A 27,955-nucleotide genomic window follows, 5' to 3' on the forward strand; every position below is an offset into this window, starting at 1 on the left:
GATATCGTTTAAAAAAAAACTAAATAATATATTCAGTGTTGTTGAACTGCCAACTACATGTTAGATTATAAATTGTTACCAGAAACTGAATGCAGCATGATTTTCTCGAAATAAAAATAAAAGGAAAAACTGTTGTTACAGAATATCTTATCCATGAGATCTACGTTGAACAGTGCACAGTGCGGTGATGTAGATGGAGAACTTGAAATTACCAAGGGAACAGTGAGGACTGGACTATCGGCTGGAATTACCACTACTATCGAATATTTTATTATGTGTGTTGTGCGGTGAAGGGTGATGGATTCTCGTTTTGTATCCGACATAAAGTGTTAAACAAAAGAACCCCAGACACATGTGATATACATATATAGCGTCAAGTTACAGAATATAAACTGTGAATTCATTAGTCTAATAGTATTTGTTATAATTCATGAAAGTGATCACTCATCGAAATTATAAGTGTATGTGTGTGTATAGTGTGATAACTAATACTAGATATACACAAATACAAGGATATGCTCCACTTCCATAGTTTCATTTCTTACAACATCTGTAAGGTAAGTGATCCAAGTGTTCTACTGTTGTCTGTGTTATTCTTTTGCAGGTCAGTATTCACCTTGGTCATTCTCTGCAAAACTCAGGGTCGTGAGTTCGAGGCCTAGTTAGAGGCTCTGCAGGGACCCAGATACGGGGATCTGGGATAACAATGAACCCACTTGCCATGGGTCTTGGTAATGATAAGTGAAGCCCCACACTGGCACCTCTGAGAATGAAGCTCTACATATATGCATATTATTGAGTTTACTGAAAAAGAAAAATAATATGTATATATGCAAATCGTTCGAGTCTCGTGTGTAGTTCACAAAGTTAGGTATCTCCCCGGTATTTCCCTGGTGTGAATGACGAAAACCTAGGTTTGGTGTTTCGACCGAGCATTTTACACTTTTTCGACCGAGTGCCCCCATCAGAAATGGAACCCGGGACCGAAGGAGAGAACGTTAGTGACTACGCTACGCAAGGCCACTCTCGGAGATCAGAGTATTGTAAACAGTGTATATGAATGTGGTGAATACTGAGTGCGACCTTATAATTTTCACAATACGGATTTTTGATGTTACTCAGTAAATAGAGATGTGTAAAAGGGAATATCTGATACACAAGTGAGTCAGGATCGTTTCGTCTAGTATTAGATTGAGTTCTTCCAATTGCTCAGAATAGAAGTTTACGGTGTGGATTATATTTTGGTTATTTCATTAGTCTGGCTTACTAGTGAGTGGTTACCCGTCGAAAGAAGTAACTACATGGATCCAGGCACGAGATGGAGTGGTTCAATGTTGCATCTTCCAAAGCGACTCTCTTACCCGCTGTGAGAGCACATTCGATTTCCCGCATGGCGACATGTGCAATCAAGCAGCAAATAACGACAACACAACCCTGTAGCTGTAGCGGATGACATTTTTCAAAGAAATCTACTACAAGAGTGTATTTTGTAAAGATGTTTGGCTAGGTTATAATAAGACTTTGAAAGTCGTTACATATAAGCACGCGGCACGGTACAACGGAAGTTGAATTACATAATAGGAGGTTAACATAACTGCTGATACTTCATCAGTGGACGTTGGCCATAGATGAATCCGACTAATTTCTTAGCTGTTTTCATCCATGACAAAGGTTAAAGTAAAGTAAGTTTGGGTGAATCCGGACAGATCTGATGTTTCTTTCTTTTACTACTACTACTACCTCGCTAAACGAAAACATCCAATACTTCGTCATATTATTGAATGATATGTTGGTATGCATGTGCAACTGAAATAGTTTTCCTGGAATGGCATGTTAAGAAATAAAAAATAATTTTCTGAAAGTTGACAAATTGCAAATTGTAGTCTTTGATTTGCAAATTTGGAAGGTTGAATCCGGACAGTAGGTTGGCGATTCCGGACACTGAACTTTGAAGGAAGATATATACATGATAGGTATATTCTAGCTTACTATCTTGCTACATTAACATTCTAACATGATAAGTACAGAATATAAATAGACATACATGATAAATACATACAAATTACTAACATAGCAATTTCTATACTAATTACTGTTGAAACTGTAAGCTAAATGCATAACAGTGTCACTACCACTATAATATTTAATCATTAAACATAGCAATCCCATTTGTTTCCATTAGAGCTACATTGTACTACTATTTTTTGCTAGTAACAACTAGATTATTAGTAAAATGTATAATATGTGTACTGAGACTAGCATTTATTTATTTATTTATTTACTTATTTTTCTTCTTGCGTTAATTACGTCTGTCAGTTTCGTGAAGCACTATTCATAATTCAGACACGTCGTCTACAGATAAAATACAGCCTCCCACCACCCACACATCTTTCATGATACCAGGTCTTACACACAGTACAGGACACCCAGGATCCGTATTTGCTTGATGATAGTGCTTAATAATTTTCCCACAAAATCCACAGTTGCTTTCATCCATACCTTCGATTGTGTTTGAGGAGACAGTTTGAAAGAAACTGCAATTCGTGATACTTAATCTTTTAGCAATGGCACATCCCTGAGCATTGGGATGTGGGTTTGCGAGAAAAACAGAAGAAAGATAGGAACTGTTTAACTGAGGACTCTGAAGGGAATTGAGACGTGTTTGGGAATGGGTCGGATGACACAGAAGAGGAATTGTTTCCAGCTTCTGGCGGATCATGTTCATTCGACGAAATTCATGTTCCCGAACTTGTTGCGGATCAAATGGGAATATACCAAATGATGTAGCCATTCAGTGGTGTAGAAGGTTTGAGCATCCTGCAATTTAGTTGTGGTTGTAGATTCTAAGATAATTTTATAGCTTTTTCTGGTGATTCTTCGGAGCCCATTTATGGCAAAAATGAATAGACGCTAGATATAAGCAATAGACCTTACGTAGGGCCTCAGTAGATCTCTATTTCGCACCCATAAGCGTGAAAAGCGAGAGAGAAGAGAGTGTGCTGAATCCTTTTAGTTCATTAATTACATTGTCCGGATTCACCTTAACGTAATAAACGTGTCCGAATTCCCCCTTTCCTAAACGTCCGGATTCGCCCGTTTTGAGCACTGTAAACTTGTGCATGCTAAGCAAGCGTACGGAAAGTAATAGAATTCTTCCAATATGCAACGAGTAAAGTAGGGTCTTCGCTTTGATATATGTCTTACTTATCCATTTGCTGACAACCACTTCTGTGTAAAACCTTAACATTTTCCACTAAAAAGCTACATCAGCTCAACAAACGTGCATGAACTTTCCTTTTTCTTCTTCTTTCCCCCTCACCGTGCTCATAGGTTTTTTCGGGGTTCTCCCGTTTCCTTTTACTTTCTTCATTCCACCATTTCATTCATTTCTCATCATCACCGTCTCCTTTAGCCTAACCGGCATAAACGTGGGACGTAAGACTAAAGATTTCATTTCATTTTTTCTTCTTTCCCCCAGCGTCGAAACTACGTAAAACACTCTTTGCATTTCCTACTTGGCACTGAACTGTAGGAAAGTACGGTGCTTCAAATAGGCGTCACAGCAAGTCTCCACATTACACATGCGAAGAACAGTATTATCGTAAGCTTAGGATATCCAAATTGAGCGACTTTCCGGAATCAAACAAACTTACTATATAGAATCTCATTTCTTCGAAAGATGCGTATAAACTACACTATAATCAGGTCACTCTTTAACCAACGCTTCGAGCTCTTGCTGTTATTTCTGGACAGTTATGTGCTGTTTACCATGTGACAACAATCTAAGAAAGTGACGATCCATTCACGACGAGAATCTTCTGACATCCAATTTTCCTCGAATGTATAATTTAAGGACGTACAAGTACATCATGCTTTTCGTAAATCATATCACGACGAATGTATCTGCAATGTTCTCAGAAATACAACTTCATTGGCTTCCATAATTTTGGGAAAATCTTTGTGATGGTAGGTAAACAATAGTCTGTATGTTTTAACATTTGGAAACAGGATTGAAGCGGGAAGCATTAATAAGTAGCAGAATACCATGGTGATATACAGCGAGAAGTTGTTTCTGCTGAGAGGAAGTCTAGTAAATAAATGTACAACGTTACATATTTTAACTGCAATGCTTGGCTTTATTTGGATACCCTGAATTTTCAACATTTCAAAATAAGTCATTAACTGTACCTTTGTCACATCTTAGCGGTCAGACAAGCAGTATTGCTGCTTTCGTTAAGCTTAATTTTAGCTTCTATAAAATTCTCATCAGGCTGTACATTTGAGATTTTGTTATCTTGGTGTTATGACGCTGCTAAAGATCAATAACTGTGATCATCAAAGAATCCGAGCTTGATGAATAATTCTTCAATGAGGGAAATATCGTTAAGAATGTGCTTAACAATATAACCATTCCTTCAATAAATTGTAGGAAAAAACCTGCGAGACAGAAGAACCGCATACCAAAACGCAGAGGAGCGAGTAAAAACAGTTTCTTTTTTTGTCCGTGCGATCAGCTATGAGCGTCGTTGCATTGCTATCAAAATTAATTGACCAATGAGAACTACATGACAAAAGTGAATATTGTGAAAATGAACAATCGACTTCCAAATTAAAATATGCTGTGTGCAATAATCTTGAGATCTTCATAATTTTTTTTATAGTTTTAGATATATTAGAAACTCAAAGTGATCTCGACATTATAGATTCAAAAAGAAAGGAAATATTTAAGTTTTCAAGTTTTCCGAAGTGAAAACATGCAGAAAAAACTACTTGTCCGTACATGGATACACTATTGTTTGTGCTGAATATATAAGAACGCCTAGTGTAATACGTGTGGCAGAGAATCTTATGATAAGGTCGCGCAATAATATTTTTCTTTCTTTTTATAGTAGCAAAAGTTAAGACGAACTAGAATAATTTCTTCACTGGAACTTTTTTGTTTATTCCAAACACATATTATCAGGTAAGTTCTGTATCCTTTTCTATAGTTCTGATCTGTTGATCTGTATTTTCTACTCACAATTCTATTGAAATAAGAAATTATAACATTGCCAGCAAGTTGGTTAGTAGAAGTGTAGCCAATCCTTAGTACAATTTTAATGTTTTAGTTAAAATATCTCTGACAGCAAAGAAAAATATAAAACCCCAGGGTTACTTTATGTATGTATAGTAATGTATATACAATACTTAGGAAAGTAGTTATCGAAGCACTCCCCATTGTGAAATAGTTATCACAGTGTTTTTCATTGCGAAATAGTTATCAAAGCATTCTTCATTGTGAAATAATTATTGAAGAATTTTCCATTCTGAAATAGTTATCATAGTATTACCAATTGTAAGAAATACATATTCTAATCATTTGCGTTGTAGTAGCACATTTGGTACTACGCTTTCTTTCAGAGAAGTTTTTCCCAGGGACTAAACCAAAATTTAACGAAACTCAACTAAGATACTATTTCGTGAAGAATGTGATTGTGTAAAAGTGATATGTACTGACAATATAATTTATATAAGCTCCAGTGGGACGGTAGCTTACTATTCGCGAACGGGTTTTTGTTCTTCCCTTGAGTTACAAATTTTTGTGGGAGGAAAAAGGAATAACTCATGATTTTTAGAAGAGAAAAAAGGAAGATGTGCAGTATTTAGAATTTAAATGTAACAACCGTATATATGGGTATCACATGGAAACACAGAGTAATTTTAATCGGAAACTGGATAGTTTCATTAAAAATTATTCCAACACTTAAAACAGAGAAATATTACAATTGCAAGTGGAAGTTCATGTAGTTTGTACTCCGCGCTAAAAGTGTAGATCTTTGTCTCATATAGCCTCGGTGCTAAAAGGATCGACACTCAATCCCAATTATCCAAGTGTGTTACACAAATATTTGTTGCCTTTCAACTATATATTAATGAAGACCTTGCATTTCTCAACAATCTCACATCGTTTTCTGTGTGTTCAAAAATTGTTGTGATATATTGGAATTCACAATTTGCTGTTCTACTTTTGTTACTTTACTGTATCTTCTGTTCCTGGCATTAGTATATTTCCCTCAATAAAACTCATATATAATCTAAACGGCATATATAATCTATACTCATATATAATCTTCGGCATTGACAGACGAATGTTAAGATGGCTAAATCAAATTATTCTAAGCCATAATAGTAGGATGCCGGTTACATAAGAGATAAAACGGCGACTTGTTGTATTATCACTCTGAATACTAAGTTACGTTGTAGGGTTGCATTGGGAAGTTAGTCCATCTAAGTATAAAAAAATATACAAACTAAATTTAGAATTGCCTAGGACTATTATTCTTGTATTTATTAAAAAAAAACGCAAGAAATAATTTTACAGAGGAAATAATAATAATAATAAAAAGCATGCCTGAGAAACATAAAATTAACGGGAGAAACATAAGAGCTGGCATCCCTACTCTGCCCGGAGGTTAGCTTGAACTAAAAGCAACTTAGTATGTCCTAAATAGTATGTCATGTTTGGTTTGGTAGGAAATTAGTAATTTCAAGAACAAATTTAAAAATACTTATTGGTCAAACGTAGTTCAAAGTGTGTGTTTATCAACCAGTTATTTGGCATCATTTTCCCAACAGTTTTTGCCTCTCACTTCGAATAGGAAATTTACGTCTTTGGTATCTTAGCAATTGCTTTGGCTGGCAAATGTTGAACAAAGCAGCTCATTACAACGTAGAAGCAATTATTACAGTAGACTAGCCGATTGCCTTTGCTAGACCTACTGTTCGTACTACTAGGGTAATGGCATCATGTTTTTGCGTCAAATTATTTGAAAATAACCAAAACATGTAAGACCTGGCCGTTTTTCTAAGCAATACACTTATTCCTCAGTGTTACGGATCTCCATTTAATGGATATCGGAGGCAACAGGCAAAATCTGGAGGAGTCGAGTATGTGTAAAAGTCCTGTTTTTAAACGAAAAATGTTGAATTTACTGATATAGTGCACAATATACAATATTTTACATTGTCAGACTGAGTAGTGTGCAAGATCGAAAACAATTACTTTATTATTTGTTTTCTCTCGTAATTTAATTGGGAAATTATCTACTACAGCCCCATTTTATCCGTTACAAGGATGAATGAGTTTATTTGTATAATACTAGAAAGAAGGAGCCTAGTGTGTAGAAACTTGATTATTGATATTAGTACATTTTACGTCATGAATGTATTTGTTTATATTCTGACCGTCCTTAATTGCTAAATTGTGGTTTTTGTGCTAACAGTAAGGAAAAAGATCTTAATAGTTGAAACAAAGATCGGCTCACAATATTGTCTTTCACGATTAATATCTTAAAAACTATTGCAAATATTTAAAATGCGAAAGAAATTGCTGTTCTTCCTTGTTCCTGGTTCACATTGATAGGGAATCTATGGTAAGTTTACATTAGAAAAGTAAATTCACTTCTTTGCTCGTCCGAGGGAAAACCATTAAATTACTTAGAAAATTTATTGAACTATCCCGATAAAAGTGTGTGACAAAGACATATATCTATTAAAATGCTACAATAGCAATAAAAGCGCCAGAGCTCCAACCTCTATCTTTTGATTTCAAAAATTTGATTTACGGTTATTTGTGATTTCACGTCTAACAAAGACAAATATTTTTAAGTATATGTACTTTAAATAAATTATTTAAAGAGATCTTTTTCATAGTTTATCCTTGTTCAAAGCTTTGCATTTTAATAAGCCTTCTTCAAAATAAATGCAAGTGAATTGTGCTGCCATCTTTGGAGTTTTTTAAACTATACGTTTGTGGACGTTTATATGTTTGTAGCCAATCATTTCGACAGTGAGATCTCGAAGGCTACAGGCTCTAGAAGGATAACGTTTTCACTGATCGATTGCAAATTTTGCGTAGATTGTCCAGTTCTAACTGAATATTTAAGAAAACATGCAATTATTTCTTCATTACATTTTTACGGGTACACTGTAAATGTTGAAATTAAAAAAAAAATAAAGCATGATATCCTACCCATTATACATTCTAACAACACATAATTGCATATATGGGTTACATATCTCTCAGGCGTTTGTTTCATGGCCAAATTATAATGGAAAACGAAGGATAACCATTTCTCCAGTCTAAGTTGAATCTAACTTGTTTGGAGTGTTTTGCCCAATGAACACCATATATCACTGACGTTATAATTGATTGTATGTGTAGTGTATTAGCTTATTTTAAAATGTATAAAACGGTAATCATGCCTGTTATTCTGTGAGGTTGCGAAACATGGTCGCTTACTCGGAAGGAAGAACATAGATTGAAAGTATTTGGAAACAAGATCCTGAGACGAATATTCGGACCCAAGAGAAACGGGAATGGGGAATGGCGGAAATTTCATAACGAGGAACTACATAATTTATACGGGGTTAGGGTCATCAAATCTAGGAGGCTCAGGTGGGCAGGTCATGTAACCAGGATGGAAGAAAGAAGAAACGCTTTCAAAATCTTAACTGGAAGACCAATCGGAAAACGGGGGCCGCAGTGGCTCAGTGGTAGAGCGTTCACCTCTGGTGCTTGGGGTCCCGGGTTCGATCCCATCCCCCGCCAAGTGAACTTTGTGGTGGACAAACACCGTGTGCGTGGGTTTTCTCGGGGTTCTCCCGTTTCCTCCCACTTTCTTCATTCCACCATTTCATTCATTAATCATCATCACCGTCTCCTTTAGCCTAACCGGCATAAACATGGGACGTAAAACTCACAGATTTCATTTCATTTTTCACCAATCGGAAAACAACCATTAGGAAGACCTTGGCGCAGATTGGAGGACGAGATGTCTTTCACTTGCGTCTGCAAAGGGACATGTACAGATGTGAGGAATAACAAGGAGATTCATTTTCATATGTGAATGATGCGCTGTGTAGAGAGCGCAGGTTCAGCTAGTACTATATTACCACAAACGCCCAAGACCAGTTTTATTCGTTAGCAACTGCCTTGAACAATACCGTGTTACATCGAAAACCTGAGAAGAAAACTGAACGAAATTCGTACAACAAGAGAACGGGTAGTGTGCCTGAAGTGGAACAACGGTGGTTTGGCTAAATGAATGATATAGCCCATGTAACGTAGTGAAAAATAAAGTGGGTCACTGGTGGCACAAGGGGCGTTTGTGGGTTAAAATATGAAAGAACAAACAAATTTTGATAGCGAATACAGTCCTGAAACACTTCTTGCTAGGGCTCGGCTTCTTTCGGTGGGTCATAAGAATTTACTAGTCTTGAATATAAATATGTTATAAGAATCCAGAGATAAGAATGGATATCTAATAAATTAACTGTGTAGGTTTATAGTTCCACCGGAAATTACAAATCATTCCATTAATTTAATAAAGTTGAGTGAAGTTACTAAACCGTAGAGGAATATAACGGTGACTAATTCCTTTATGTTCGGAAGGTAGTCGTAGTGGGTTAAGAAAAAGAATGCTTTTATCAGAAGTACATAATTCAATTATTTTCAGATTTATTTTTTGATTAAACTGGATATGAAACATGACTAAGTTATGACGGAAGGTGTTCGATTCTACAAGATAGCCTAATGGTTTATGTAGGTTTAGCTGGAGTAAATTTTAGAAATTTTTCATTTTTGAAGATTTATTTATTCAATTTCGTCGCGATTGTCACATCATACTGTAAATTATTGTTAATGTAATGAAAAATCTTACTATTTATAATCACGAATTAAGTACAAATAAGAAAAACTTGCGCGTAAAGAATGAGAAACAAGTCTCCTAGAAGACTAAGCAACGTGTAGTTTAAACAAAACTAAGGGTTATGAAAAACCTACTATTATAACGTTATTTATTTATTTATTTCAACTATAGTTAAAATATACAGTTGACTATTAATAAATATATAAAGAATTTAATTAAAATCAACAAAAAGATATAAAATCAAATCTTACTTGCGAATGGCAGAAAGAATAAACTTTAATCTTATATATCTAATTTAAAACATTTTGTAATTAAAATTGAACAAACTTTACTTATCAGATTACTATTGATCAATGCATTATCAAAGACCATATCTTTCGCCAAAATAAGGGAATATAATATAATTGAATTGAATTAAATGGCTGTGTGCTAGACATGAATTTATATCCGAAACTTCAATAATATTTTTAAATTTTAAACTAGAACTTGAGTCTGTTATGATGATTTTGTGTACAAATGTTTTTCGGTCTAGTGCGTTTGTAATTATCACGTATATGGAAATTATTAACTAATGTCGATGCAAAATGTAGTATCGATCAACTATCGACCAAATATTTACCATTCGCCAAATACTCGAAAAGAAGTGGGAATACAATACCCCGGTACATCAACTATTTATTGATTTCAGAAAGGCTTACGACTCGGTTAGGAGAGAAACATTATACAACGTTCTTACAGAGCTTGGAATACCGAGAAAGCTAATTAGATTAATTAAGATATGTTTAAGTGAATCCCAAAGTAAAGTCCGGGTAGGAAAATTTTTGTCCACGAGCTTCCACGTCGAAAATGGCCTGAAACAAGGAGATGCGTTGTCGCCATTATTATTTAACTTTGTGCTGGAATACGCCATAAGGAAAATCAAAGATAGCAACCAGGGCCTAGAGTTGAACGGCATTCACCAGGTTATGGCATATGCTGATGATGTGAATTTAATAGGGGATAATAGGAGAACAGTAGAAATAAATGCAGAGATATTATTAAACGCTTGCAGGGACATGGGTTTAGAAGTAAATGCAGAGAAAACTAAATACATGGAAGTGCGTCGGGACCGTAATACGGCAAATTGTGGAGGCGTTAAAATATTAAATAATACTTTTGATAAAGTGGATACTTTCAAATATTTAGGATCAATATTAACAGACGAAAATCATATTCACGAAGAAATTAAATGCCGACTAAAAGCAGGGGATTCATGTTACTATTCGGTTCAAAATCTCTTGTCGTCGCGAATTCTGTCGAGGAATTTGAAGCTTAAAATATATAAAACGATAATCATGCCTGTTGTTCTGTATGGTTGCGAAACATGGTCGCTTACTCTGAGGGAAGAACATAGACTGAAATTATTTGAGAACAGGATCCTGAGAAGAATATTCGGACCCAAGAGGAACGAGAATGGGGAATGGCGGAAGCTTCATAACGAGGAACTACATAGTTTATACGGTTTACCCAACTTCGTTAGGGTCGTCAAGTCTAGGAGGCTTAGGTGGGCAGGTCATGTAGCTAGAATGGAAGAAAGTAAAAACGCTTTCAAAGTCTTGACTGGTAGACCCATAGGAAAACGACCATTAGGAAGACCTAGGCGCAGATGGGAGGATAATATTAAGATGGATCTCGCAGAGATAGGAATACAAAGTAGAAACTGGATCCAATTAGCTAAGGATAGAAGTCAGTGGAGAGCTTTTGTGAACGCGGCACTGAACCTCCGGGTTCCATAGGCCATAGAGTTAGTTAGTTAGTTAGTTAGACATCACGGGATATAGGCAATGGGTTGTACTATGCAGTTGAAGAATAAATGAAATATTGTTTCGGTGCCAAATAGCCTCGGTGCTGCTGGTCCCATTAAACTTCAAACAATAAATCAATCAATAAAGGAAATATTTTTTGAAAGCAGAAAATTGTTGTAGTGTATGAAGTTACTTATTAGCCCATAGTTGATGACAGCTTCAAGTTTTTAAATTAATATAAACGAATTAAATAATTAATCTTTATGGAATTTATAAATATGAATGAGGTACGATAAAAAAAACTAAAAATTTGAGAGTTGAAATGAATATGTGAATTAAGATTTACGATTAGTCAAAAAGTACTGTGGCTTTATTTTTATATGTACAATTATTCACTTCAATTAAATTCTTTTGATATGTTGCAGTTGCAGTATCAAGCGGTCCTCTTTGAAAAGATCTTATGGCTTCGAACATTTGGAACGTATGACATTTGTATGAGTGGGTGATAATCTATTGAAACTTATGTAATGTTTTGGTAGAATGACTGGCATAGGGAGACCAAAATTGATAGGGGACTAGAGTGCATTAAACTAGTATGCATTAACACTTTCGATTCTAAGTCAGACTCGTTTTGCAGGTTTATTAAATACTTACTGAGACGCAGTTCTTGAAGAAATACTATCCACTTGACATTCAGCGAACAGTAAACGAACTTTTGCTGGTTGATTGTTGTGATCAATTTTCTGGTACAAGGTCCATGTAGAAAGTAACTTTCCTACGCGTCCCATAGGTAGGAACCCGTATATGGCACACAGCGACTGCGATGTCGTGAGAGAGTAAGGTCCTAGCTTGGCACATGCTCCCTCCAGCAGAACTTTCCTTGAGCTCTCAGAAGCGTCGTGACAGTGGTTGAAAATGAAAGTAGTTTCCTATTCCAGCTCCAGCCGCGTGTGAAGTGCGAGCAATTATAAAGTTTTTGAATGAACAGGACATAGCGTCGATTGAAATCCATCGTCTGTTGTGCCAGATCTGTGGACCTAACTTCATGAACAAGCAGATGGTGTGTTGCTGGTGTAGACGATTTGCAGCAGGACGCTAAAATGTGCATGATGAGGAGCGCAGTGGGAGTCAATTGTTCGGGAAAACATCATGCAGAATCGTCGCTTCTCAATACAGAAGTAACGGAGCTCAGCAGTCAGTTCCCGCAAAATTTCCCGCTCCTTATTAAACACCATTGTCACTGCTCGCATTTCACACGCAGCGGGAATATTATTTTTCTATTGTAATTTTTGTTTTGTTTGTTCAAAATGTACATATTTCAAACAGCAGTGTAGCGAACTACCCTTTCTTATATAGATATTCATACTATATAGATATAAATTATATAGATATTCATACTAAAATCTGAAGTCCAAAATCTTGTTTGCAATGTTTTTAGTGTGTCCATTATTACTTAGCAATGTGTTATAATTTTAAAAAAGTGCCTAAAAATCCCAGGATACTGGAATATACAAGGTCACATTAGCCCAGGATCGAAATTGTTATAAGCCTCTATTTGCCATAGGACATAAACACTATTCATTTTATATCTTGGGATATAAAGTTTCTTTTTTCATGTTTGAATGGCACAATGATAATTTTACTTTAACACAATTTATAAAACATAACAAATGTCCTGTGAGTTTCTGTAAAGGATTTTAGCATTTATTTTTTCTGTGTACTCCATATTTAATCTATGCAAATAAAATAAAGACTTATTTTCTGAAAACATAAATTTTTATATCTAAAATTCAGTTTCTACATATTTCAATAAGTATATAACGAGAACAGCTAACAAAAATATATGTTTATTTATAATAAACATTTATTATGATTGTCTTGTTTTGTATCAAATTGTATTTCTAGTAATTTTAACGGTTCTGAAATTTCTTTTGGGTATGAATGAAATTGCGTACATGACATCATTCAAATTATACTGAACACTTAGAAAACGTGCAACATATTTCTGAACTGCTTATGTTCACACTTTTTCCGTACAGAATAAATACAAATATTTGTTAGAATCGAGAAGTATTTATTTCAAATTTCGATTTTCATCGATTGATATAAAAACTGGAGAATTTAATTGTAGGAGGAAATTAACCTGGATTCTATTGAAAGCGAGGGCATGTGTGGTTCACAGAAGACGTATGTTATTCCCAACAATTTCCGCAACTCTTTTATGTTTAATGTTCGACATAAGTGTTGATAAGTCTTGAATTCCTTCTTTCTGCTTCCGAGGTATAATTTAAAAGTTGCAGCCTTAGTTAAAATCTCGTATTTTACGTTCCAGAAAGTACCATTCATCAATATGCTTAACGTTTTAGAAGAAACACTTATTAGACGTTCAACTCATATCAACTAATCAATTGTGAAATTTTCATAATTCTTATTAGTGAATGAGAATTTAAGACTGGTTTCGTAAGGATTTACCATTTTTTAATTGGTAAATTACTTTATTTTTTATTTCTAAGTATTAGAAACAGCTATGTTAGTTTACTAAAAATAAGCTTTACTTTTCAGAAGGAAGATAGCAAAGCCACAGTATGCCGGCATTGAAGATTTTATTTGTCATGGCGATGATGGTAGCCACAATGGTACGTAGGACCTATACATAGTAATCTCGGATTAAAAATTTTGAAAATGAATAATGAAAACAACCTAATTTGTATCTTGCCTTAAATTAGTTATAGGCCTTGTGGTCTTTGGATAAACTATCAACTGACTGAGGACTATCAGACGCAAATAGTATATTTCCTAATACTCCCCATTGTAGGGAAACGATTCTACAAGGGAGAATAAAAGCAATATTTTGCTGAAACGATAATGTAAATGACATGAAATTTCTAGTTTTATGGTTCACGGTAATAAAGTTTAGTCTTAAGAAGATAAATTAATATTAAAAGTAGATGATTTTGTAAGAAGTGTTGGCATTATAATGCTTGAGGAAGTAGTAGAACCTCGAGAAAACTTATGGACACAATATTGTACATCACAGTGTGCGAACCAGGAAACCCTCGCACTATGTGGCAATCTTCTGAGGAATTTTTAACCGTGGAAGGACACCATAGCATTATCAAGACACAAAGTACACCGTGGGCTCATATATGACCCATTACAAAATATATAGATACAGAAAACTCCAGTCGAGTAAGAGTTAGTACCATGTGCTAATTTATTTTAGATTAGACTACAACATCTGTACGTCACACTTATACATGTGAAATTTCTTATAGTCTGACAACAACTTTGATTATTGGACACAAGTTTTGGGTTATGGTGATCTACCGACGTATATCTATAACCTAACCCAACATGTATTTTTGCAAGTGGTTAGGTTGTTTTAGGTTAGGTTAGGTAATTTTATAGCCCCGTAAGTCACCATTTAGAAGAATACCGAATTTTATATTCATTAATTACATTATGAATAGTCGTACAGATATTAAAATTCTTTTCCCGTCCAAATTATTTGAAACAGCTACACAAGTTTTGAAAATTCCGATTTGTTCACAGCATTAGTGTAGGTCACTTCACATTTTTACAGTCGTATCAAATTCCAAAGCGATGTTCAGCACATAAGCTGCGTTAGCAGTACATACATGTTGTTTGTCCCAGGGACAGAAAACACACCGATCAGATCTTCCACTTGGTGATTCTTTCAAAGTTTGGGGTTGATGTCTGCTCACGCAGTATTGCAGATATTTCTCCCAATGTGAGTCCCTTACTTATTGACGCCATCATATGCTGCACTATAGCCGTAAAGAATTGAAAAAAAAAATTCTAACAATGCTTTTTCGTAGCACAAAGAACACCCTAGGGTCTATGCGCCCAGCTGCACAAAATAAACACAAATAATATGCAGAACCAACAATTAAGTATTCCTACTTTAACCACTACTCAAGCACTGAAGGTAGACAAATTTAGAGCTATTTAGATTATTTAGCGCAGGCGCAGATTCGCAAGTCAGCGACCCCAGGGTGTTTTTCTGGGGTTAAAACGATTGTTCTTTTCCTTTGCTTCTATAACATTATAAAAACAGCTTTTGATACTTGCAACTATAAGAAGTCCTTGAAGTTACATACTTTTTGCAGTGTTGTAAACTTTACTAATGTTTATCATATCTTCGGAACGGTTTGTGATACAATTGCTATAAATAACGTTATAGTGTTGTGTTGAAAGTAATATTTATCATTGACTTGGATACTTACCTAACCAGTTTCTCGAAATATTGTCTTCCAAAACAAGCCAAGTTTTCAATCTCTTATCATTTCCTGTATATTCGAAATACAATGATAATATTCAATTATATGGTTACATAATACTATAATTGTAGTATCATGAACACAGTACACGATAATAAATGTTTTCGAAGTGCATTGATCCGTCCTTTTCACTTGCGTTGTTACAGTTGCAGGTACTTCCCAAATATGTATGTTTGTGATGTTGTAGCATCCTTAGTTTGTTGCGGTGAATAATAAATGTGATATTGTAAGTTTCCATTCAACATCCGGGTTTAAAATCTATATTAAACTGATGTAATACCAACTGAACAATTTACTATATGTCAAAATAAATAGTAAATTCTGTATTTGACTGGATTATATGAGCTCGCTGATGGCTATATGGTTAGCGTAGCGCCTTTGGTGCGAAAGATCCGAGTTTGGTTACCAATGAGAGCTCGTATGATTTGTATCTTACATTAAGCTCTAAGCATACTAAGATATAACCTTACTGATAAAAGCTATGCTAAATTGCAATATAACCAACAAATGAAGGCAGTATTTAACGAGAATATAAACATTTAATGTAAACATTTCTTTTACAAAATGTGATTTACTTTCTTAGGACGGTATTGTACCACATTAATAATCTAAGTAAACAGTTCGGAGCACGTTTTCTCGGACATTCTCCATACATTAACCTAACCTGTTGTGAGGAGGCATGGAGTGAGATGACTCACTGAACCATATCTTTCTATACCGACTTCTATTCATCAATGGTCCATATTTTATGTACTTGGCAATATCTCTTCGTGTGACGAGGTTCGTTTGCGACGTGATATCTTATCATGACGGGGACAGATAGCCTTGGTGGTGATGTCTACATGAAACAGTAATAAATCTAGTAATTTTATATTAAAATATTAAGAAAATCTTATATTAAGTCCATGTGAACAACTTATAACAAATAACTATAAGACATTCAATCTAACTTTGATACCTGTTAATAATTTTTCTTTTAGGTTCTTGCACATCCAGGTCACAAGAGCAAACGTGGTGCTGGCGCTGGGGTTGGTCCTGGAGTTGGAGATAATTTTATCCGCCTCTAAGGGCGTGATATCTGGAACATTGAAATAAATGAGCTTCAAACTGACGCACAATTACATTATCTACTTACAATACTTTATCTAGAATACTTAATATCTATATGACGTCTTCTGTATTACACAATGAGCAGTTTGACCTTCTTATCTTAAATTAGTAATTCTGTCAATGATCATGTAACGAATGTTAAAAATAAATGTGCAAGCAACATGAATATATTATTAGTAACAGACTTTTAGCACTAATCGTTTTCTATAACCTAATTACCATTAAACCTTCTTCAACTGTTAGAATACTGAAATTGCATCAGTTATATTCATCCAAATACAATATTCAACTGTACTACGCACGCGCAACAATTCGGCGCGAGATTACCACGAGCCAAACAACAATATCTCATCAATCACACTGTAGAGGAATGTAGTCGAGATAGCCTGATGCCGCCGAAACAGAACTAATTCTAGGAGGGAATGATTGTGGCTCTTTCCCATTCTAAGTACATGGCGTATCGTAGATATATATATCCAATATACACGCCAGTGAATAGATGATCATGAAGAGGGATTTATAAATTTTTGTAACTTATGAAAAGTCCAGCTTTAGAAGAATAAATGATATTGATTCGAATAAACTAATCACAGATAATATAGAATAGAATTGTAGAAAAATATACAGTTTGCGAATTAGATAATCTATATTGGGGGGATAAAATTAGGCCAACAGGACGTAAAGTCTAAAGATGCAATAATTCAAAATGAGACAATAATACCTTACCCCCTCCCACACATAAATATGACATCTGTAATAAATAGGAGATTTATTAATTCAATAATCTAAACAATAACTATGTACGTATATATTGTCTGATATGCACACACCACACCTAACCTTTCTGTACGTGTTTGAATGTTGTACTCACTCTTGTGCCGGTAACTCTCTAAGGTTTATTTACTTAAGAATTCGGCCCGAGCGATAGCCATGATCACAAGTATATGTTAATTTTTCCACTCAAATTGAAATCTTCCACTTCGCGTTATTACTCACAGCTTGCAAAAGAAAACCTACTTCAGCATTATGAAAAACACTAAAAGTATCAGTATAGTTAAAAGCGGACTTACTTTCTTTTAAAATCTAGGTATTAGCCTATCATACGAGAAATGGATTGTTGCTCCCGATTTCTGGCATCAAGGTCAAATCAAAGCCAAATATTAAAAAAAAACTCAATTGAAATTTCGAGCTTGCGTTTCTACTCCCCGCTAAAGCTGCGCTTTTCATGCTTTTTCTTTCTTTCTCTTTTCTTTTTTCTTTTTCTCAAATATCGATTTCATGACGGAGCTCAGGAAGTCAACACTTACAATTACTTTACTGTTAGGTTACAGATGAGCTTATTCACTATGTACTACGTTATTCAAACAAAGTAAAAACATTACAATTAAGTTTTTCAGACAACATTATTTGCGTGGACAGCAAACTGTACATTGAAAAGAAAGACGGAAAAATGAAAGGTTAACTTTAAAAAGCCCGCTCCAGTTGAAATGTTTATACAGACACAGATAATGACATGGAGAACCAATCGTTTTAGCAAATGCTGAAGCAAATCTTCAATTATGCGCTTACTCACTTTCACTAACACGTCTGCTAGGGAGTGCATCCCCAGCGTGTACGTTAACATATAGCCACGAGAGAATATATCCAGGCTGTACATTTATTGTGTACTCAAAATTCACTGGTGAAATCCTCATACCTGATCAATAAAAAAAGTCCATATGAACATAGGGCGAAAAACGCGTTGTTTCAAAATTACGGGATGCCGAAATTGAGAAAATTGTAACTTTGAGTCTGCCCAGCTCGAAAACTATGAGAGATATTAAAGACGGTTACACAAATATTAGATAAACTAGTGCAGTGTCTATCTAAATAACCATGTTTTAGAGTTGGGTTGTACCGGCGCATATGATTTTAGAGAGAGGAGAGGAAGAGCAGAACCTATACCCAGCTCCCTCTATAAAATCCGTTGCATCGATACGTCTCAACGCTGAAACTATGGTTATTTAAATAGTTAGCGTACTAGCTCCTCTAATATGTCTTTAACCGCCGTTGATATCTGTCATAGTTTGCAAGCTAGGCAGACTCAAAGTTACAATTTTCACGATTTCGGCATCCCGTAACTTTGAAACAACGCGTTTTTCATCCTATGTTCATATGGACTTTTTTATTGTTTAGATGTGAAAATTCCACCAGTGGATTTTGGCTACGTAATAAATGCACACCCTGTATATCTCAGATTTTGAGTACAGTTTCAAAAGTTCATTTCCATAAACTGTAAAAGGCAGTGATTACTATGCTAATTATCACAAATTAAACGCAAATTTTAGTTGTATACACGCAAACTGCTAGGAAATGGGGACCATGCGCTAACAAGGAATATACTGGAAAATGAAATACGACAAAAATAAAAACAGGATGATAATCGATACAAATGTAGAGGATGAATATGATATATCCTACCTTCGTCAAGTATGGTGGAAGAAGTTATTTATACAAGTAACAACCCATGAAGATGCGATTGCAAGTAACAACCGTAGTCATAACAATATAGATCAACTACACAACAATGAAAATAATGGGAAATTAGAAATGACCAAAAGCGAATGGTTTACATCGCTCACTTCGAAATACAGCTAGAAGATTAGACTTACAAGAAACGACAAAAATAAGTGAAATTTGGCGTTATACCAAGCATAGTTTGGGGGGGGGGGAAAGCGAGCATCCCGGTGGGGATACTTCAGCTGATTTCTTTGGGGGGGGGGGGGCAAAATGTGATTGAGGGGGAAATTCCCTCATCCGCAAGGTAATTCGCACCCTGAAGATATGTGTCATTTACAGATGTTAACTCTAATTTGGTTGACTTCTTATAAGTAACAATTTGCCTTTACGGAGCATAGCAACTCAAGTAATCATCCCCATGCTTCTATGAGTAATATTTCTTTAAATTCCAATCAATCAAGTACTATATAAGGTGTTAGATTATGAGTAAATAGATAAAAAGTAGAACAAAATATAATGGTTAATGTTTCTCACCAATTGTAGATAATTGTGAATACGTTAAAAGAAACCGCCATAACTCCCTTGAACTTTAATTACAATTAGGACACGAGTGGAGTCAAAGGTAACTTTCTCGAGTCGAGTTCCGAGTCGAGTCACTGCTTTTGATGTCGAGTTTCGAGTCGAGTCGAGTTTGATAAATGGCTCGCTCGTTCAGCTCGTTTTAACTCGTTTTGAAATCATGACCTGATTAAACTGGAAAGCGAAAGCCAGGAGAAATGTAAACAATAATGTGGAATATTTTTAGTGTTGCTCATGAGAGGGGACACTGCTCGCATCTCGTCTCGTTTCAATAATGAGACGACAACAGATTTTTATAATAAGACAGTCTCAAATGTCCTGAGCACAATAACAATATACTGTAATTCTTATCATCAACGTTGAGACTTGCACGATTGAATTTTTGAGGCCAAACACAAGCCCAACCCACGTAGTGATATCAACTGGCTCGAGCCGGTTCAACTGAATGAACAGCTCGAGCTGGCTCGATTGGATGAGCCATTGACTCAAGCGGACTCAGTTTGGGTGAGCAACCAGCTCGGTTCAGTTAGGCTCAGGTGAGCCATCGGCTCGAGCCGGCTCGCTTGAGGTGATGCATCGGCTCGGTAGGCGTGGCATGTGAGCGGTCATTCTGTTCTTAGCTTTGTGGTGAACAAGCTTGAGCTGACCCATTTAAACAAATTGCACCATTAGAGTCTGCACAGATCATACAACACGATTAAATGGATCAAATTTTGTTCGCTAGAGGTCAGATATCTCTTTTAGGAAATTACTGCATATCTGGCTCAATTGCTTTCTTGTATCTAGATTCTCGTTTAAAGAAATCATTGGTTTGAATGTGTAGAAGACTATTACGAATCTAAGTTCTTGTACATTCAGGTATACATTTCCAACTCAATACATTTCTTGTATTACCAGGGGTAAAAGTGGATCTGGAAAGTAGGGGGATGCATGACATCACGCCGTCCCTCATGCTTACCTTTGTGCATTGTAATCATTTTGGAAAATGGGGGGACGCCACTGATATTTTCTGGAAGCGGGGTACAGCGTCCCCCTACGTTCCCCCTCACTTTTATCCCTGTGTATAACTATCTTGAAAAATAAATGGATTGAATCAGTGTTTAGCAGTTTTCTTTGGTTCAGGTGGGTGGGGCGATGGGTCCCTTGTCCCTCCTTTGGTAATGACCCTGGTACTGCTCTCCTTAACTTTAAAAGCTTTCTATGCATGCAGAAAATCAATTGAAAAAATAATACATTTGCAAGAGGACAAATTGTTCATCCACAGAGTTGATATATCAAATTCATTTGGGCGACTTTTGTGCACAGTCAGAGGTGCCCTAAAAGTACTCCGACATGTTTATGACAAGTAAGGTAGCCACTCTTTTCATTTTTCTTTCTCTTTGAATAGTCGGTATTGTGGGCATCTTGAATTGTACGAGTTCGTTTAGGAGCGATCGGAGAACATGTGTTAAAACCAACATCCCCAAAGACCTTGCCTTCGACTCGATCGTTATCACCTTTCATTGAGAAATTACCTTCTACCATTTCCGTACAATAATTCAAACAGAAATGTAAATAAATGAATGTATATGGGGTCAAGGCAAACGAAAAAGGAAATATAAGTATACGTAGTATTGTGTTGTTTGGCAGGACAAGTAGCCTGCCAATTCCCCTCAGAACTATTAATTTTCTTCTTATTCTTAAAAATATTTCCATTTGCTTGCATGTTTTATTATCAATAGCGTACCCACGATGAGTTTTGCGTAAGTGGTGTAAACACTGCCGCAGTACTTATCAATACCTTACATATCATATAATGAGTCGTATTGATTTCTGAGGGAGGAGATAAGGTAGCTCTGTGGTAGAGTATTCACCTCCGGTGCGAAAGGAGCCTGGTTCGATCCCAGGCCTTGCGAATTTGTGGCTCTCAACACGGTGTCCACGGGTTTATTCAGGGCGCTTCTACACTTTCATCCCAGCACTTTTCATAATAATTCACTTTCTTCATTCAATCGTTCTTTTTAATCTCAAGGGGTATGTAAAGCAAGAAAAAAATTATTTATTAATTTCATACCTAAAGAACTCTGAGTTCATGGCTTTGTCAGACAATAGAAAATGTTGATAGTAAAAACACTTTTCACATGTTCGTATCCTGGCATTGTGCCACAGGAGATATGGTTGTATATCAATAATTTTGACAACGTTTTTAAAATTAAAAACTTGCCATTTTTTTAAAACAGAAATTGTAAGTTTATTATACCCACGTAGAGTGTATCGAGTTCTGATATTTTATTAACCTAATATTTTGTATATGAATATGACATTGATTTAATACGGGAGGAGGGAAGAGAAATTCATTTCGCATTAGAGTTAATTTAAAATGACGTCGTTTTCATCTTTATTTTAATACGTAGTACATATATGATTGAATTTATGCTTTATTTACAATAATTTCTAAAATAATTTGCAGCATAAGCCACTTTCACTTTTGTCAATTATGTCTCTATTTCTATTTACGTGTAGGCTCTGCACCCTAAATATACTATCTGAAGTCTAGAGAGAGATTACATTCCTTACGCTTAATAGAATAGAATAGCATGAATTAGAAACAACCGTTTGGCCTGCTGTAAAGGTACCATCTCACATCTACCTGCATCTGGGAGAAAACAACTTGAGCGGAATTTCAGCCACCACTAAGTCTCCTAGACTTGACGGCATGACAAACGTTACATTATATAATAAGTTAATATTCAACAAGTACAAACTTCAAAAACCCCTTGACCCGGCGCGGCGGTCCGTGGGAGGACTGGGACCTCGTGAATCCCCGCACTTCAAATAATATGCTTGTAGCCTTAACCAATATTCCTATTGTATATACTAGGGATGGCCAATTCCGGAATTTTTACTTTCCGGAATCCGGAAAGTAAAATCGGAAAAATTCCGGAATTCGGAAAAATTCCGGATTTCGGAAAAAATCCGGAATTCAGAAAAATTCCGGAATTCGTAAAAATTCCGGAATTCGGAAAAATTCCGGATTTCGGAAAAATTCCGGAATTCGGAAAAATTCCGGATTTCGGAAAAATTCCGGAATTCGGAAAAATTCCGGATTTCGGAAAAAATCCGGAATTCAGAAAAATTTCGGAATTCGGAAAAAATCCGGATTTCGGAAAAAATCCGGATTTCGGAAAAATTCCGGAATTCGGAAAAAACCCGGAATTCGGAAAAAATCCGGATTTCGGAAAAATTCCGGATTTCGGAAAAAATCCGGAATTCGGGAAAAAATCCGGAATTCCGAAAAAATATTTTTTCTTTTTGTAATCCTAAGAATTTTGTTCAAATGCAAACGAACAAATTTCCTTTTTGTAATCCTAAGAATGTATGATGCAAGTTAAGCTGAAACTTACATCCTAAAGTATACACTACTCAATCTTCCCATGGTTAATGAGATGTAGTCCAAAAGTACGATGTACTCCTAATATTTAATTTTTGTTTTACTGTGATATTGTCCAGAGGTAAGACACATATCACACTGAGATAAACAACTTGACATAATGAAGGTGTTATCATACGTAGTTTTCCAGAAAATCGTGAGAAACGATTTTTTATGAAGTTAAAATATGCGTCGCTTGTTGCCAGTGTGATGCAATTGATAACTTTTATGCTGGAATAGTATTATTATTATTATTATTATTATTATTATTATTATTATTATTATTATTATTATTATTAATCGTTTTTGTACTGTAAAAGAAAAATATGAACCGTTAAGTAGTAGATTTTATGTTGTTTTTTGATATCTTCTAACAGTAATAACAAATTGCTTTTAAATACGCAATGATTATCAAGGACAATGGCATATTAATGTAAGGACTACTCTGCAGATTAGCAATAAACAATAAACAATAACAGATAAACAATAGTCCCCCCCCCCAAAAAAAAGTAACTAACTTGGGCACGTCAGAATGTTCGCGAGAATATAGGGACGCATTGAGACTAGCAAAAAACGTGGTGTTATTATTACTCAAAGGGCCGTACGATGGAGGCATTAACGTTAATGTTAATGGCACCAATGAGCACTTACTTGCTCTAATGGTTAACCTCATTTTTGAGATGATTCTTAGAAGTGGGCGTGTTGACATGCAGTTGGAGTACTAACGATTTGCGTCACTATCGAACACTAACGTAGCACTAGCGACGTTTAAAGTCGAAATTGGAGTCTGACATAAGTGGCTTGTCAACTTCACGGACATTAGATTTTCCTTGAATGCGAGAATTTTGCGCCCGGGAAATTTGCGCCCTACCACAAAAATAGGAAAAAATGCGCTCGCAATATATTTGCACTGGGATGTTTGCACCCTACCCCAAAAAGAGGGGGAAATGCACCGGCTATATATTTGCACTGGGATGTTAGGGGGCGCCCTACAATTCAACTTATTATTGTATTGTGTAAAGTAACTTCCACTCGCACTTGAACTAGGCTTGCCTCTCATCATCTCAGTGAGTTACTCCATCCGTTATAATATTCCGAACAAATGAAAAAAATACGATTTTAGTTCACTAAAGGGCAATCCATACAAATACAATTTTTCATTATACTACAAAATTTACAATAAACGTATAAATGACTGATATATAATTATTTATTAATATAATCAAAGAGTATAATTTAATCTACAAAAGGCTGTTTGGCTCTACCCAGATATCTCTGTTCACAATCCTTGCGAGTTGTTTGGCTTTTCAGGACACAAAATATAGAAAAGAAAATGTAAAGTGAATGTAAAATCAGTTCAGTAATATTATCAAGAAAACTATGTACAGTGTGTTTACTTGCTGGAATTACACTTCAAACACACAATTGCGTTCAGTCGTTCTTTCAGGAAAAATGTTCCGGGGGGCACATTTAGTATTCCGGAGGGGGGTCACTGCTGGTACTATTCTATTTATTATTATATTATAGACGTATTATTTGGTCTCCTCCGAGGGGGCACTCTGAGAGCTCTGGGGAGGCCAGTGTTCCCCCAAAATCATCTCTGGAAGAAGCAGGGATTGCGTTGATCCGTTGTGTTCTTTTGGCTTATATTGAAGTTTATTCTCCCCTTATATAGCCACAATGAAAATAAATCACAAATGGCATGGTTGTGGGGGGAGGATTGTTTATGTTGTAATGTCAGCCCCTCCGAGGAAATGCGTAAGCTCCAATAGTTCTTTTATTTCGCAGGGCTCAAACTTCCCGGTGGAGGTACATCGCAGGCGCAATTTTCCCTGTTCTTGAGGTAGGGCGCAAATTTCCCAGACGCAAAATTCTCGACACCGTTCGAATGACCTCGGAAGACGATATCTTTTTCAATACTTTTTTAATATTCTTTTACTCGAGATTTCTTCATAGCTTCTTATTAAAATACTTACTAATATATCCTCATTTTATTGTCCTAACCAATCAATATGGGTATGTTGTCAGTAAAATATTTAGATTGATCGAGCCTCTGGTGTGTAACCACAGTATTTCATATCATGCCCCCATTAGAAATCTTGGCTAAACGAACCAATATATGTTGCCAATAAAATAGTTTAGAATGATTGAGCCCCTGGTAAATAACCACAGTATTTCGTGATAGACTCCCCCCCCTTCCTATTACCATATTCTAGCTACGTGCCTGACTCAGCTAATTCTCTACATTCTTTACCAAGCACACATTTTCTAAAGCGGAAAATGCTCTCTAAATACCTAAGCTCATTATTTTCAGCAGATGCACAAACTGGGTAACATTCTATCTACATGAATGTTATATATGTCGATTACTGGAAACCGCTTCTCGCTATCTATTACCATATTTACTATATAATGATTAACGTTAAAACCGGAAATGGTTGATTTGTACCGCTTCCGGTTTGAATATTACATTCATCAGGGAACTCGATTCTTAACTATTGACTCTGTACATCATGGCCAAAATTGATTGGTAATCCATCAGATAGTTCTTGAGACTGTTTGTTTCACTGACGGACAGAATGAATAAATGGCTATAGAGTTTTGATAAACTAAATTCGTTAATGAGTGATGATGGAACAAATATAAGAAAGGGAACCAAGAGTACCACCGGGAAAATTTTCGAACACAAAATTAGCCATCGAAAACCCACATGTCCTGGGTTAGAATACCATAGATGAAAACTCTACCACTGAGTCATCAATCACCCGCTTATAGGAAAGGGGGGCAAGAGTACGCAAATTTTAATTAAACTTATATATTTTGGTAAAAAATAGTTACAACGGAAAACTTTTACATGGAACACAAAGCTTGAACTCTCCTTTACGAAATGTGAACTCAACTTTTATATACCTCTATTCTTAGAGGAAGTAGAACTCATAGAATGAAAACATTCAAATTCGTACTCTTGCCCCTATATGTGGGGCAAGAGTACGAAATCAAAGGGGCAAGAGTACGCACCCAAAAGAGCATTAACAATTATCACAGATGAAGGTGCTACTCCTTTATATGATGTGCATTGTTCATGCCACCATTCATGGCATCTTGCGCACTTGATCCAGTCTTCTATTGGTGGATCACTGTAAATGATATTGCATAATGGACACTCGTACACTACTTCCTCACTGACCTGAGGAGTTGTAGCTACAACTTCAGTTGTAGCTTTCCTGGTGCAAGATGATGATTGCATTTGCTCTTTGGAGGGCGCCGTTTCGAAAGTAAGTTCTGCTTGAAAGGAGAAGATGTCAGAATCTCCGATTGACTTCGAGAAGATCAAGATCTACTGGTTGAGTGATTGGTAGCAGTTGGAGGACTGACAACCACCAAAGGAGTGCATGGTGTAACTGGTCCACATGGGCCCCTGCTTACCTCCAGTTAAGATCTAGTTTACTGGTTGAAAGTTTGGTAACCGATGAACGAGCAGTCAGCAGAGAAGTGTTTGATGTGGATAATCCGCATGAGCTCCTGCTTGCTTCTAGTGAGAATCCAGTGTTACTGGTTGAAGGTTAGGTAACAGATGAATGAGAACGAGCAACCGGCAGAAGAGTATTTGAAGTGGACAGTCCGCATGAGCTCTTGCTTGTTTCTAGTGAGGATCTAGCGTTACTGGTTAAAGGTTTGGTAACAGATGAATGACAACGAGCAACCGGCAGAAGAGTGTTTGAAGTGGACAATCAGCATGAGCTCTTGCTTGCTTCTAGTGAGGATCTAGCGTTACTGTTTAAAGGTTTGGTAACAGATGGAGGAGGACGAGCAACTGGCAAAGGAGTGTTTGATCTGGATGCACTGCATGGATCCCTTTTTACTTCCAGTGAATCATCCGATGAACGATTTTGGGCTCTATTCAGGTCTGATGCTTGATTTTTTGCTTCAGGAATGCTTTCGTCTTCAGACATGGCTTCTACATTTAAGTCTATCACATCCACAATAGAAGGAAGAAAATCTTTTTCAGTGAACACATCTGGATTCAGTAGGACAACTCCAGATTCTTGAAGGCTGGATATCAATGGTTGCAGCGTTGTAGTCATCATCATCATAGGTATTCTGCCTTTATTGGCAGGTCACTTGCCGCAGCTGAGAAGCTTCCGTGCTCCACGGTCCTCCGCTAACTTCTTCGTCTTCGCGTATGATCTTTCTGTTTTTATATCATCCATTAATTGTAGTCTCCTTCGCCCCCTCCCTCTCTTTCCCGCCACCATACCCTCTAGGACGTCCCTCATGATACAGTATCTTCTTAGGCAATGTCCCAACCAGTTTCTTTTCCTCTTCCTAATAATATCTAAAAGTGTTCTTTTCTCACCCACCATTTTTAACACTCTCTCATTCGTTTTCCGCTCCACCCAACTAATTCTTTCCATTCTTCTCCACACCCGCATTTCGAAGGCTTCCAGTCGATTTTCATCACCTTTACGTAATGTCCACGTTTCCACCCCATACAGTACAACACTCCACACGAAGCATTTTATGAGTCTTTTTTGTAGTAAGCCTCAGTAAACAAACTCGCAACTTGGAATTATGTGGGATGGA

The 27,955-nt window shown here is 36.2% G+C and overlaps 1 long non-coding RNA gene across 1 annotated transcript; it reads left to right on the forward strand.

Annotated features, from left to right (window-relative positions):
- Window positions 1-4,824: 4,824 nt before the first annotated feature.
- On the forward strand, window positions 4,825-17,050 carry LOC145684797 (uncharacterized). The gene is made up of 3 exons (XR_014131399.1): window positions 4,825-4,963; window positions 14,036-14,109; window positions 16,755-17,050. It is a non-coding gene; the product is annotated as an uncharacterized LOC145684797 (long non-coding RNA).
- Window positions 17,051-27,955: the final 10,905 nt, after the last annotated feature.

This window comes from Thermobia domestica, chromosome 5, assembly GCF_964235325.1.
Source record: "Thermobia domestica chromosome 5, izTheDome1.hap1.1, whole genome shotgun sequence".
NCBI classification, from domain to species: Eukaryota; Metazoa; Arthropoda; class Insecta; order Zygentoma; family Lepismatidae; genus Thermobia; species Thermobia domestica.